This window comes from Microplitis mediator, chromosome 3 (genome assembly GCF_029852145.1).
Source record: "Microplitis mediator isolate UGA2020A chromosome 3, iyMicMedi2.1, whole genome shotgun sequence".
Lineage (NCBI taxonomy): Eukaryota > Metazoa > Arthropoda > Insecta > Hymenoptera > Braconidae > Microplitis > Microplitis mediator.
The window spans coordinates 20,892,011-20,908,286 of NC_079971.1; the positions used below are offsets into that span (position 1 = coordinate 20,892,011).

At 28.8% G+C, this 16,276-nt stretch overlaps 1 long non-coding RNA gene across 2 annotated transcripts in view; it reads right to left on the reverse strand.

Moving 5' to 3' along the window:
- Window positions 1-2,363: 2,363 nt before the first annotated feature.
- The window catches only part of LOC130664575 (uncharacterized), a 116,114-nt gene continuing 102,201 nt past the window's right edge, over window positions 2,364-16,276 (reverse strand). For both annotated transcript variants that reach the window (XR_008989429.1, XR_008989428.1), the window contains one exon: window positions 2,364-2,515. This is a non-coding gene — a long non-coding RNA (uncharacterized LOC130664575). The remainder of the gene's footprint in view (window positions 2,516-16,276) is intronic.

A 16,276-nucleotide genomic window follows, 5' to 3' on the forward strand; every position in this document is an offset into this window, starting at 1 on the left:
TTACTTTTTTTTTGCAATTTGTTTGTTGAAAAAAAGATTAAAAAATTATTAGACGTCGGCTAACTTGAGGGCCAATATAACAGACATGAGACATTTTAAAAATTTCAAATAAATAAATTAAAATAATGAAATTAAAAAAAAATGCGCATACTGATTTTTCATTTATCTAAATACGCATTTTAAAAATTTTTATTCTAATTACATTTTATTTATTTATTATAAAATTTGATAAATTCCCACTCGACAATTACAATCACACTTATTCAAATATGATACTGAAATTAGCCGACGTCTGATAATTTTTAGACTTTGATAGAAACGGTAAATTATAAAAAATAAAATAATTCAAAAAATTACACTTGTAGTTTTTAAATTTTCTACATGTGCATATTTTTCGAGTGTGAATGTAGCAGACATCAGACAAATTTAAAATTATAAATGAATAGAGTTAAACAATCGAAACAATAATATTTATAAAAAATTCACTTATTAATTTTTAAATTTTTTAAATGCGCATTTTTTAAAAATTTTATTCTATCAATTATTTACTGCATTTATTAATAATTTCAAATTTGTCTGATGTCTGCTACATTCACACTCATATATTTTTAGTTTTCCTTTTTTCTTAATTAAATTGTTGAAATAAAAAATCTGAAAATTTTTAATTGTCTGCTGACTTCAGGATCATCATTCAGATCATTCAGATGAAATTAAATATACTTTTACTCATTACTTATAATACCTCAATTCCATTATTATTAATAGTAAGGTAAGAGACCTAGTACTTGATCAGGGAGCTAGTACTTGATCACTCATGTATTTCTATATCTATATTTACTAGGGTGGGCCAAAAAAAGTGACTATTTTTTTTTTCTTTAGTTACAGTGAAAATATTGTTTGAGATGATGAAAAAAAAATTCTATTAAAATTTGAGCTCTTAATATTAATATTAAGAGGTGGCTATTTGCAATTCTCCATTTCCCATTTAAATAACATGGGAAAAAAAATTTTTTATTTTTTTATTTTTCTAGCTCGGCATTCACACGTCATATAAATGAGTCCATAGCATATTCTTGTAGAGAATTTAACGCTCTACAAAAAAGGTCTCTTATCATTTTTTGATAAATCCATCCATTTGAAAGTTATCGGAGCTGGAAGTCAAATATATAATAAATTTCCAGATCTTTTTACTTTTCCAGCAAAACTATCAGACTTATCAAAAAATGTCATGGAATCTTTTTTATAGACAATTTTATTCCCTACAAATTATTTTCAATGAAGTTCTTTGAAATACCGCATTGTTTTCTAGTTATTTTCATTTTAATGTCAAGCTCGTAAAAATAATAGTCTTCTACTCTATTCTGAGAACTTCAGATTAAAATGAAAATAACTAAAAAATAATGCGGAATTTGAATGAACTTTATTTCAACAAATTTGTAGTAAATAAAATTGTCTATAACAAAGATCCTGTGACATTTTTTGATAAGTCTGATAGTTTTGCTGGAAAAGTAAAAAGATCTGGAAATTTATTATAGATTTGACTTCCAGCTCCGATAACTTTCAAATGGATGGATTTATCAAAAAATGATAAGAGACCTTTTTTGTAGAGCGTTAAATTCTCTACAAGAATATGATATGGACTCATTTATATGACGTGTGAATGCCGAGCTAGAAAAATAAAAAAATAAAAAATTTTTTTTCCCATGTTATTTAAATGGGAAATGGAGAATTGCAAATAGCCACCTCTTAATATTAATATTAAGAGCTCAAATTTTAATAGAATTTTTTTTTCATCATCTCAAACAATATTTTCACTGTAACTAAAGAAAAAAAAAATAGTCACTTTTTTTGGCCCACCCTAATATTTACTAAATTTTACTAAATACAAACATACAAATACCTGGAGTGATCGAGTTCTAGTTCCCTGATCGGGTACTAGGTCTCTAACTTTATAGAAAAAAAAAAAAAAAAAAATACTTACAAATTTACTTCAACATTTGATGACGAACAATGATCCATGGTAATGCCAATCCACTGCCAAAGAACACGATGAATAAAGCGGTAAGTTTGTACTTATTTTTAATATCAAACGGCAAGTTCTGAAAAACAAACAATAATTAATTATTAATTACCAAAATACCCAGTAATTTATCTGTAAAAATTTCCATTAAAAATTTTGTGGTATAAAATAAATTATGCAACTTACAGCACCGGGAATTCCTCCAGACTCTTGATGGCCTGAACGACGGACTGCATTCGTCGTGAAGCGTCTCAGCATTTGTCGGGCAAACATTTTCCTGTTAATTAAAAATAATGTTTTATAATTTATAAATTAATATGAATAAATGTAAATATACTTACAGTGTTAGATAATTTTACAACCTAATGCGCACTGGATGTCTGGTACGATATCAATATGGCCTACAGGATGAATGCGCATGCGCACGGACTTCTTGCTCCCACTTGGAAGAACTGAATATAGAACATGTGCTGGCTGCCTAGTTGCTGCTGCCATCTGTAATTTTGAAATGTTTTCTACCGACCATTGGTAAAATAAATTTTGAGGGAAGACCTGCTCTGTAGAATTCGATATTTTATTAATATAATTTATGAAAAATAATTTTATTTGTTTTTTGATATTTTTTTTTTTGATGAGATAAATTTTTTGTCAACGCGGTAATTTTAAATTCATTAAATTTTCATTTTTATGGAAAATTAGTGAGGGTTAACTGATATTTTATAATACTGAAATATGAGTGTGAATGTACACGGAAAAAAATAAACTTTAAAAATTAGTGTTTGAAATTATAACCCGGAACCCGGGTGTCAATATGGGGAATTTTAACATTCCAGCTAAAAAATTTTATAATACGTATCATCAATGTTCTAAGTATCAATTACGATTTTTAAAGTTCAAATAGTAAATTTTCTTGCATAGACAATAAATTTTCATACTTATCCTGTAATCATTCACGTTTTATCATAAATAAAAAAATTCCTATTTAGAATGATAGTACTTACTGATCCCTTTATCATTATATTACTTGTCGTTCTCAATTTATATAGTTCATTTTTTCCGTGTAGCAGACAACAGACAAATTTAAAACTATTACTAAACAGAGTAAATAATTGTTAAAATAAAATTTTTAAAAAATGCGCATTTAAAAAATTTAAAAATTAATAAGTGCATTTTTTAAACATAATATTTCTTTGTTTATTTACTCTATTTATTGATAATTTCAAATTCGTCTGACGTCTGCTATATTCGAACTCATTACTGAAATTATCCGACGTCTAAAAATTTTTAAAATTTATTCAAAACAACAAATAATAAAAAAAAAATATTAAAAAAAATTGCACGTAGGGGAGGGTGGGACAGAGCGGCCCCCCTGAAATTTTGATCAGAATAAAAATTTTTTTTTTTTCATCTGATTACTATAAATCCGATATATTTGCGCATTTTTAGCCCTACGCATGACACCTGGGGCAAAATGGACAACCCAAAAATTTTGAAAAAGTGATTTTTTCATATTTTTATTGTCAAATTAAAAAAAAATTATGATAATTCCACATTTCTAGCCCCACGCATAACACCTGGGGCAAAATGGACCAGCCGGAACTTCCGAAAAAATTATTTTTTCATATTTTCCGGCCATTTCTCTGTGTAAGAGGCAAATTTGGTCACAAAAATTTATAAAAATAAAAATTTTTTTTTTAGTTGATAAATTCTTGAAATAAAGTAAAACTATAGAATTGTTTTGTTTTTTTATTAAATAACAATTAGTAATTAAGGTAATCGAGAGTGAACGATTTATTACACCTTAAAAAATTTTTTTCGAGTAATATAAAACCAGAAATAGTTGTCAAGAGAAAGAAATACATTCTTAATGATTAATACAATTAAAAAAAAAAAAAAAAACGAAAAAAAAATTTTTTTATCATTTTTTGGAGGGGGGCCGCTCTGCCCCACAAAAAAAAATTTTTTTTTTTCAGAATTTTGGCAAAATTTCCATAAATTTGTTCGAAATAGGACAAAAGTAAAGTGATCTTATGGTTGAAAGACACAAAAAGTAATAATTGGCTTAGGGGGGCCGCTCTGCCCCACCCTCCCCAATAGTTTTTTTAATTTTCTAAATGTTCATATTTTTACATTTTTTTTTTTGTTGAAAAAAAAAAAAAAAAAAAAACGAAAATGATTAATTGTTGGCTCACTTCAGGATCATGATATTTTGTAGTAAACCATAATAAAAAAAAAATGATTCCAAACAATTCAATTTTCCCTGATTAAGAAAAAAGATTAGAAAATATTTAAAAGGAGTTTTAAAGCTTTTTAATATTTATGAATTCTCGATGAAAATTAAAAAGTATCCAAAGGGATGAAAAAATTTTTCAATGATTTGAAAGTATTTGAAAGTATTCAAGAAACTAAAGTACTCGAATCACATTCTAAATCGCTCTACAGACCAAAATTTCACGATTATTTAGTGATTGAAAGTTATTTAAAAGTATTCAAAAAATTGAGTATTATTTAGTGATTAAAAAAAATTTTTTTTAATTTGGAAATTGAAATATTTTTAAATTTTTCTAAATCTCTATATAAAATGCAATTCAATTATTATTTTGTGATTGAAAAGAATTCATAAGTATTTAAAAAAATTTAAGATTTTCGAATCATTCCAAATCTCTCAACGATCAGAAAATTCGACTATTAGTGAATGATTAAAAATTTTATTAACACCGGTAAGGAATATTTACACCGCTGTCAGTGTTTTAATTTAAACGAAAATTTAAACACTGACACCGCCTGGACTTACCCCAGTTTTTTTTACAGTGTGTAATTTAGATACACTGTAAAAAATCACCGGGGTAAGTCCAAGCGGTGTAGGTGTTAGAATCGGAGGTGTTAAATTTCAACACCGAAAGCGGTGTGAAAATAACGCCACCGCCGGTGTAAATATTCTGTACCGGTGTTAAAAAAAAATCTCCGGTGTTAAAATAACGCCGCCACTGGTGTAGATATTCTTTACCGGTGTTAAAATATTTAACTTTGTAAATATTTTTACTTACTCGATCACTATACTTGTTAATAAATGATATTATTTATTAATTTTCATAAAGAACTGACATTTTTTGTGTTTTATAATCTTTAAAGTTAATACTCCAAGCGGACGCAGCTTACTCCGCTTTTACACCGGTATTTTTAACACCGGTGAATTACTCCTCCTACACCGGTGTAATTTTATTTTAACACCGGACGGAGTTAAAATGAGTCCATTTTTAACACCGCTCTTTTTACAGTGTATGAATATGATATAATATATAGAATTATGTAGGGGAGGGTGGGGCAGATCGGCCCCCCTAAGCCAATTATTAATTTTTGTGGCTTTCAACCATAAGATCACTTTACTTTTGTTCTATTTCGAACAAATTTATGGACATTTTGCCGAAATTCTGAAAAAAAAAATTTTGTTTTTATGGGGCAGAGCGGCCCCCCTTCAAAAAGTGATAAAAAAATTTTTTTTTTTCGTTTTTTTTTTTTTTTTAAATTGTTTTCATCATTAAAAATGCATTTCTTTCTCTTGACAACTATTTTTGGTTTTATATTACTCGAAAAAAATTTTTTAAAGTGTAATAAATCGTTCACTCTCGATTGCCTTAATTACTAATTGTTATTTAATAAAAAAAAAAATCAATTCTATAGTTTTACTTTATTTTAAACATTTATCAACTAAAAAAAAAATTTTATTTTTATAAATAATATTTTCGCAAGTTTCGGCTGGTCCATTTTGCCCCAGGTGATATGCGTAGGGCTAGAAATGTGGAATTATAATAATTTTTCTTTAATTTGACGATAAAAATATGAAAAAATCACTTTTTCAAAATTTTGGGCTTGTCCATTTTGCCCCAAATGTCATGCGTAGGGGTAAAAATGCGCAAACATATCGGATTTATAGTAATTAGTCGAAAAAAAAAAAAATTTTTTTTTATCAAAATTTCAGGGGGGCCGCTCTGCCCCACCCTTCCCTATATCTAATTAGATCTTCCATGACGGAGTGAATTCGGATTGGAATAGAATCCGTATTTACTTCCGATTTTTTTACAGTGTTCACACTTATATATTTTGAGAGTTATATATATACGTATTTCGAGATCTATAGAACTGAATTATTCGTTTCCGGATATAATTTTTTCCAGTGATTCATTGAGTGTAAAATTAAATTTTTGATGATCATTAATTGCTGATGAGGAACTAGGTAATTAAATAAATATAAATGGAAAATACTTGTTCACGAAGCTTTCTGGATATTATGTAATTAAAATAAGTAAAGGTAATTATTATTTAAAAGGTTTTTCAGATTGTTAATGGATAAAATAAATTTAACGGAAATGTATTGATGTTAAAATCTTGTTTGATGTGGTTCGTTAAGCATGTGATAATTAAACAATATATGTGGGAAAGGCGGACGAAACGAGACTGGGAGGACAAAACCGACCACTCAAAAAATGCGGTAGTTTTTTTTTTTTCAGGAATTTTCCAGTGCATGGATACAACAGTTCTGTGAAAATTATAGCAAAGTCAATGAAATTTACAGAACTTTTAAAAGTCGACTTCGTACGTGGAGTAATTTTTTTAAAATTTATTTTTTAAGAGTGTAATGTCTTTACTATACGCAAAAAAGAAGACGAGAAATATTACAGTTTCATATAATAACGCAGCGTTTCGAATTGAAAACTAGAAACTTTTAGCAAAAGCCTGTGAGAATAACAGCTTCAAATAATAATTTTACTAAATATAATTCTCAGCGGAACTTTTACAACTTTAGATGGACTTTTAACTAAACTTTTAGTGAAATTCTTAAATACTTATTTGAAATTATTAGTTTTGCAGTTTTTTTTTCTATTTACTTTCAGTATCACCCCTACCCCAGGTAGGAACCGCCAACTCAGAGAGGAAAGTACGGCGGGCCCAGGCTTGGCCCAAGTATGTAGAACCTTGGCCCAAGCTTGTAAGCCAGCCTTGGCCCAGCCTTGGTAGAACTCTGGAATGATAAAATTGGGCCAGTCCTGGTTGCTACACCTGGCCCATGCTTCGTTGCCAGTCCTGGCCCAGACTTCGTTGCCAGACCTTGCCCAAGCATCGAGAAAATGAATAAATTTAATTTAAAAAAATTTTTATTATTATTAACCTCGTAGAGTTCATGATCATTAACGTTTAAACTATCTAAGGGAAGTAAATGATGTGAAAAAAACTCGGTGAAAATTCTGATGGGCCCCGGACGCGAACTGCCGTCCTTCTGATTGCTGGGTCCGAACGGTAGCTACTGGACGAACCTACTAACGTTGAACTGATACATTTATATGATCTACTTATTAAACCATCGGTATAGCCAAACTTGGGTAATCCTACCTTGGCCCAAGTCTGGGTTGCCATTGGACGGCCAAAGCAGGGGCACCCAGTCTTGGCCCAAGCTCGGGTAATCATTGTAACGGCCAGGACTGAATACCTAATCTTGAGCCAAGCATGGGCCAATATAGATGTGCCAAAGCTAGGTTACCCAGTCCTGGCCCAAGCCTGGGTTACCATTGAATGGCCAAGGCTAGGTTTCCCAGTCTTGGCCCAAGACTGGCTAGCCATTGGATGGCCAAGGCAGGGGAACCCAGTCTTGGCTCAAGCCCGGGTAATCATTGTAACGGCCAAGACTAAGTACCCAATCATGAGCCAAGCATGGGCCAATATAGATGTGCCAAAGCTAGGTTCCCCAGTGCTGGACCAAGTAGAGCCCTGTCGTTCAACTCTGGCAGCTCCTACATGGGAATGATAAAAATTGGGCCACCGTTGGCTTTTTTTTAATCTGCCAAGCCTCGATAGCCAAGAATGGCTGAAGCTTGGTCCTATTTGACAACCAACCCATTTTACCTCAGTCGTTTTTTTCGATTTTCACTGACGTTTTACCCCACATTCCCTTATATATTTAATGTTTTTTTTTAGGGGATAAAAGAGTTAAAAAGTTGAAGGATAAGTGAGTGAGTTAGTGAGTTAGGGCTTTGTAAGTAATGTATTATATGGAAACAGAGGCAATCGAATCGATTTAAAATATGTAGTGTCCTCAGTTATCGTAAGTGCAAAGTGAGGTATCCCTGGAGAGTTCCGTTTGGTTCGTGACCACCCACGTACTGGAGACTGGAGTGAATTGAGAATTACTGGAGACGTTGAGTTGAGTGCCAACGGCTAACGAAAATCCGTTGAGCGAGAAAGATAAAAAACCCTTGCCCGGAAATATTTATTGCTGTCTGCTATATTTTTTATTCTTTTGTTGCTTTAAATGTTTGTAAAATATATTTAATGGTTCAAGGATTTTTCTAGATTATAACTCATGATTAATGACTTTTTCGTTCGGTTTTATTTTTATGAGGGAAGCAGGTCAAGTTAAGTTCAAATTTTATTTATTAATATTTTCAAAATTTCTGCGCGACCTCAAAAAATTATTCAATCATACTAATTTTTGAAAAAGGTTTTTAAAATGCATGTCACCGTAATTTTTTACCAGAATAAACGTAGAAAATTTAAAAAACAAATATATATATATATATATATATATATAGAAGAAGGGTGGGCAGAACGGACCACTTCGAATTTTTTGTAAAAAATATTTGTTTTTAATCGACATTTGTAACTCTTATAATCTTTTCTGTGTAATTTCGAGTGTCCAAAACATTTTTTAAAATTTATTTTTCAGGAATTTTTCAGTGGACACAATTTATTGTTGGCCACGAAAATTCATACACTGTAAAAAAAAAACGGAGTAAGTCCAGGTGGTGTAGGTGTTAAAATTTTCGGTGTTAAATTTAAACACTGAAAGCGGCTCTCTAAACATGAATTAGTGAAAATAAGTGAATATTCACTAATTCAAAGTGCAAATCGTACCACTAATTCCAAAAAGTGGTTTGATTGGCGCTTGAAATTAGTAAATATTCACTTATTTCACTTGTTCAAGTTTAGAAAGGAGATAAAAAACACCGCTGAAGATGTAAATATTCTTTACCGGTGTCAAAATATCTTACTTTGTGAATATTTTTAATTACTCGATCACTACAGTCAAACAGAGTTTTTATTAATTAATTAAATTATTGGTGATTGAAATGGTGGGTGTAAAATTGTGTAATTTTTAAATGAATTACGTATAACATGAATAATTACATAACAAAATTGAAATTTCCTTCAGATAATATTCATTAAATTATTATATGTTTTTATATGTAGCGGAGGAGAAGGCGGGGGGCAAAAGGGGGTAGGGTAGGCAAAACGGTGTACCCCAAAAATTTTATAAAACAAAAATTTTATATATTAAATGGTTTTTAAACATTCCAAAATCACTTTTGTAAATATAATTGAGGGTTATTTTGAATTTTTTTTGTTAAAATTTTTCAAAAATCAATTGTCAGTTGAAAAATATTAATGACTTTTTTTTTAGGATAAAAACTATTAAGTATTTGTTTTTCTTCTTTTGTATCTAATAATCATGTAAAATATAATTTTTCTTGATGTAAATTACTTACAAAAAAATTCAACTTAATCAAATTCGTTTCAGATCTAGTAATTTTTTTTTTTACCTTTCTTAGAGGGTACCCCTTTTTGCCCGCAAAAATGAAAAAATGTTTTTTTCAACAGTAACTGAAAAATTTCTCTATTTCCTTTGAATATCATTAAAAAAAAAAGATTTAGTGTATTTGAGTCCTCGGAAACTTGGTATTTCCTTAAGTACCCCGTTTTGCCCTTCCCTCCCCTAATACATTTTTTTTTCTAATTTCTATACGTGGAATTTTTTTTCCACCAATTTAACACCACATACACCAGTGTTATTTCATTTTAACACCGCGCGGTATTAAATTGAGTCCATTTTTAACACCGCTCTTTTTACTCTGCAGAGTAAAATTTTCTCCGTATGCTTATCCACGTCCATGCAAAATCTATCTAACAAAATAAATTTTCCGTGCAATGAAACAAAAATAAATATTTTAAAAATTACAAGTGACCTCTTTCATAAAAAGTTACACAAACTTTTTTAAAACCCAAATAAGAACATTCTAATAAAAAAAAAACTTGCACAGTTTCCGTATTAAAATTTTATTTATAATTTAAAAGTTTATGTTACCGAACAAATAACCGAAGAACTCAATAAAAAAACTTATTTAAAGTTATTGTATTTATTATTAGTTGAATCTTTATTTTTATAATTTTTCTTTAAAGTTTAAATTCAATATCAATATTTACTAGATGATAAAAAATTTATTAAAAGTCCCGAAGCAGGTCAAAAATCTGAGTACAGCGTAACATAATGGATACTCAATATAAATTTATAATCGCGAGGTACCCAAATAAATTTTCCCATACGATCTACTTTGTCTTATAAATATTTAGTTTGACATTTCGCTCGATTATTAAGTAAAATTAATGCTACTTAAATTTTTTTATAGTCCGCTATCCGGTTTCCATTATTAAAATCTGTGTGATTCATGGGTTTTTTAAATTTTTGGCAAGGATACCAATGATAATTTAATAAATCTCGGTCGAATAGAATCTCTTTTAATTCAATTAATTATTGACTTTTTATTATTATCATATTAATGTCGTGCAATCTTCGATATTATCGAATTAGTGTCTTTGATAATTGATTCAATTTAAAGCAATAAATCTGCCAAAAATATTATTCACGCGAGTTTAAAAGAGAGGACTCAATTTGGCACGCACTGTTATTAATTATTCCTTTTTTTATTCAAAATAAAATTCAAATTTATATTATGATTGTGGGGTAAAATCGACAATTAAATTTTTATATTGAAGATTATTGTTTTGTTGTAATTTGATAAAAATTTTTAAATGAAATTTCAGAAGAAAAATAATTTTAAGATATTTAACTGTCTTTTGGAAATGAATTTTTAATAATAAAGCGCGAAAATTCAATTTTGATTTCGAATTTAAAATATAAAAATTTATAACACCAATCTATTGAAGCGACATACTTGTGCTGGAGCTTAAAATTTTAGCAAAACTTTTGGAAACGATTTACAAAAAAAAATTGACCAAAATATCGTGATTAGTTTTTGAGAAATAAATTTTTAAAGATTTACTAAAAAATATCTAGTATAAGTTACCAATTGATTTATCGAATAAACAGATAATAATTTAACACTGGAAATATACAACAGCCTTAAAGGCATAAATCCATCGGGGTAAGGGCTCAACGGACCAATCGCGAGTGAGAAAATCTAGGGATGAAAAAAGAGGTTATGAACCTTTGGATCTTTAATTTAAAAGTATCCAGCCCAGTAACGTCGTGTTGGGCTCAGGGTTTGCGGCCTTCAATTATCCGAAGATAAAATTTGCAAACAACTGGTTAACTAATTAAATAACCATTAAAAAATGCGCAATTAATATTGACAATTAATTTTATATATAAACAGTCATAAGTATCTTATAGTTTATTATTATTGTCAATAGATTTAAAAAATTGTTTATTATTTTTCGGTATTTATAAATATTTTATCTTCATGTAGAGTCAGGTATCGACCTCGAGATGCTTAGGGCTGTCTCACCCCAAAACCTCGTCATCTACTTAAATTTATACTAATTGTCAGCAAAGTAATTATCACCAACAACTTGGATTATAATTATTAATTTATTTATTTAACTGTCCATACTGTTGATAAGTAAACAAATTAAAACCATAAGCTGACATTTTAAATCTATTTTTTTTTTCTTATACATTTACAATCAATCTGTCCCCTAGATATATAATAAGCTCAACTAACTTTGTAAAATTAAAAATAATCTAAATATATTTTCTTCATGTAATTTATTTATTTGGAATAAATATTTATCATAAACATAAAAATATCAAAAATACTACTCAAAATAATTTATATTTGTTTAGCACAACAGCACCGGTGTCGGACGCACGTCAGACCAAACATCCATCCTATTTACTTATTTATGTATTTATTTATTCACATTTGACATTTATTTATTTTTATATTCTATTATATTATTATTTATTTTATTATCACTATTATTATTATTATTGTAACTAAGTATTATTTTTTTTGTTCACAATATTTTTCAACCCTATTATTACGTCAGTACAGGTTGATTCCACATTTATGTATTCTATTATGTTTCAAGCTTGGCGATTCCCTTTCTGTTGTGTATATGTGTTGAATAATACCCCTGGTACCCGCCACCAGCTCTTGTCTACCTCATATTCTCATCCTCAATCCAGATTCTCTTCAGTACATACAGCGTGTCACTACCTCACGCCTTTTCGTTTCAATGTTATTGCATTGCGATTTAACATAACAATGAACACACCGCAGGTCATTGTTGTACTGCTGGAAAATCTGTTAGGAATATATGAAGACAAGATATATATATATATATATATATATATATATATAAAGAGATATTCATCGTTTATTACATTTAATTAAAATTCATAACGAAAATAATTAAAATGATTTTTTGTGCGCGAAAAAAAAAAAATTGTAAGAAACTTTAATTAAAATATTTTGACACCAAAATATTTATATAATTTGATACATGGAGGTTATTAATTGATATTTAATAATAAGTTAAAATTAAGGTCATTAGAGAAGGCTATTGTGGTTTTAAATTGTCAGCTGTCTGTAATATTATTTGTGTTGCGCGAATCGAACGCGGTTTCGTTGTTCCGTGCGTATGTTTGCATGTACGCACTCACCATAACACTTAAAATATTCAATAAATCGGATTTATTATTTCTGTATCATCTTCAGATGACCCTTAAGTATGACCTTATGAAGTACGGCTTCTAAAATCGTTATTGTTTTGTTATTATTTATAAATTAATACCAAGTTTTATAAGACGGTCATTTTCTCATTTAAAAAAGTGGAAAGAAAATTTAATTAAATTTTTTTCTTTAAAAATTTATGATTGTTAATTATAGAAGAAAGTGAGGCAAAATGGGCGGTCGAAAAAATTAAAAATTTTTTTTGATAATTATTTTAAAATAATAAATGTTATTTTTTATCAGACACTTTATGCAAATAAAATAAAGTTATTTTGTTTTATAATTCTGATAGAGTTTATTTGCGAGGTTAAAACTGTTTGACAAACGATTTTGGGGATAAAGTAACACCGGCTAGAAACGGAATACGTTCAATTATTTTTAATTAAAAAAAAAACATTTATCACAAAATGAAAGTTTGATATCCTGACTAGGTTATCATTGAGTTGTCAATTAATATATTTATTACTCGAATTATTTATTTATAAAAAAAAATTGTTCGTGGTGGCGCTGGTGTCTGTTTATCGGAGTGATTTCGGTCAGAACGGGCAAAGTCGGCCAGCATATATTACAGTATATTCCAAGTCAAATAATATTTATTTTACAAATCTATCAACTATTTATTTATTTAGCTACAAATAATATTTATATCATCAGCAATACCTGGAATTTAAAAAACGGTCTGATGAGCGCCCGAAGTTGCAATTAATAGATTTAAAAGCGATTCAATCTCTCGCCAAATCACAGTATCGTCGCTCCACCAAAATTTATTATTAAAAAAACCCAACGAATAAACAAAATAAAATCCAGGTTTCACCAAATTCCCGTCCAGTAAAACGTCTTTTTACGCCGTCTAATAATTATACTTCAAATATAAATCACCAGTTGCCTAATCTTCATTTTCTTACAAATCTCACACCAAAATCGCAACTAAAATGCAATAGAAAATCCAACAATTCCACTTACTTCCCATCATACAAATGATAAACCGTTCAATTACTTTATATTTATCATCATAATTCAATTCCAAATAGTTCTATCTCTCTCATTTCTTCATCCATGAATTATCAAAAAGAAAAATCATATTCTATAATATTAATTAATAAAGTTTACCAGTTTCTTTACTGTTAACAACTATAATTATAATTAAAATTAAGAAACATAAGTGTAAGAACAAAAGCAAAAAGTAAGAGAGAGAAAAATTTTGGCTGATGTTTCAACTATAAATGCTCGTCCATTTCTCTTATGAAACAGTCGTGCCAACTTGTGTCCCCCATTCCACTTTTGCCACACTCAACGATCTCCTTAAATCCGCTTGAACTACTTTAATAACCTAAGAGGCTAAAGAATCTTCTTCGTCTTCTTCCTTTTCTACTTCTACCTCTACTTCTACTTCTGCTTCTACTACTGCCTATTCTTCACTCTCAAAGTATTACCCAGCTTTTAAAAGGTATATTATAATATTCACCTCGATTTGTCATAATTTTACTTTTGTTTAACTCTTACAGCCAAATCTTCTGTTAAATTAACGTTATATTCATTTTATTTATCTAACTGTCGGTTTATATATCCCGCCATTAATAATATGAACGTAATATTTTATTATTATCTAACAAAACTGTTTGTAAGGGAGTGGGGGACAAAACGGGGTACAGTCTACTCATTATAAGCTTGGACTAGGAGACGTAGGGGAAATTTTTCTGGAAATTTCAGTCTTCCCACTACGGTGCATTTAGTTTTGTTCGCGACTATCCGTTATAAGCCTGTTTTATTTTATATGATTTTAAACGTCATATTCATTTTTTGTTACACACGCGACTATCCCGATTTTCTGGTGCTTATAGCGCTAAAATAAATACACATCTTTTTATACAAATAATAATTATAATGCAAAAAAATATCATGATAACGGTAAACCAGTACTTGTGGTCGAGTGGATAACACTCTTGTCTTCGAACTGAAGTACTGGCCAGGCTCAGGTTCGAATCCCACAGAGAGCAAATTAATTATTTTTCACAATTTGATATAACGCATTGACTTGAGGGATTCGTTCCATATAGCTGCCAAACTGCCACCTGTCTGCAATCTTGCCCGCTAAAAACATCGTGATTGCAAATAAATTATGGAAACAGAAATTTGAACAGATAGTTAATACACTGAGAAACAAAATACTTTTATTAAAAACATTTACTTGACACAAGAACATATATTCTTGATAATTGTCAAGAATATATAATTTTGTCTCAAGAATTCGTAGAATTGAAGGAAATAATTTTTATTTAATTCAAGTAAAGCTATTTACTAATTAATTAATTCTTTTGTTTACTCATAATATAATATCAAATTCATATAATAACAAAAATAAATTTAATGCTCTTTTCTCAAGAAATTGATAATTAATAATAATAAAATAAATATTTTGAACGGATTTCTTGAACCAAGAAATACTTGTTTGGAAAATAGTATTTTTTTTTCTCAGTGTAATGATGTATATGGAATAGAAACAGAAAAAAGATGGCCAGGAAACATAGTCCGAAAAAGTTTATAGTAGTTTGTTAGAAATATATAAAATATTAACCCAACGAAAACAGGGACTTTAAATTGCTTGCAACGTAACCTATAAAGACTATGTAATGTAAAATATGTAAAGAATAAAAACTGTAGAAAACGGAAGTAATACAGTTAAGATTACAACAATTGGGATTTTAAATTTTTATAATGATAACAGTATTGATTACAGTAATAATAAAAATAATAATTTTATTGATAAACATAATGCTCACTAAAACTTTTTAATTGTAACAGAAGCTTTAAATTTAATTCATGATTATAATTATGAACAATAAATTATATTTTGCTCAAGAATGATTTAATTTTCCTCCGCGAAACATAGATAGTAAATTATCTTCATTAATTTGTCTATTTTTTCCTATTCTTGGTTTATAATTTTGACAATTTTAACGGTGGCTTATAACGAGTTCTTTGGTACGAAACTCAAAAGAGTGATTAAGTAGAAGAAGCTGTTTGGACTAAGTAACTCCCGATTGAAGGGAAGAAGCTTATGACGGTCAGTTGGCTGTAAATATAACTGAGCATTATTTTGAATTTTTTTTTCACCGTTTTCGAAAAATTTTGTTTTGTAAAAAAAATAGTCGGAAATCAATTTGATTTTTTTTCTTATCAATTTACAATAAAAGAACTCCAGTGTCAAATTACTTCAGATGTATTTCAATAATGAACTTTAAAATACTTACAATTTTTTAAATTTTGAAATTTAATTAACTTTTAATAATTTTTTAATCTATTACTTTAAGCAACATATAATTGCTTTTTTAAAAATATCTTCTTTGGAATGAAAACTCCCTTAAATCTTTTACTTTGAAGTTAATAGTAAATAGTAATTAACAAATAAAAAATTACCAATTTAAAGTCTGCAGTTAAACTTTTTCAAAAA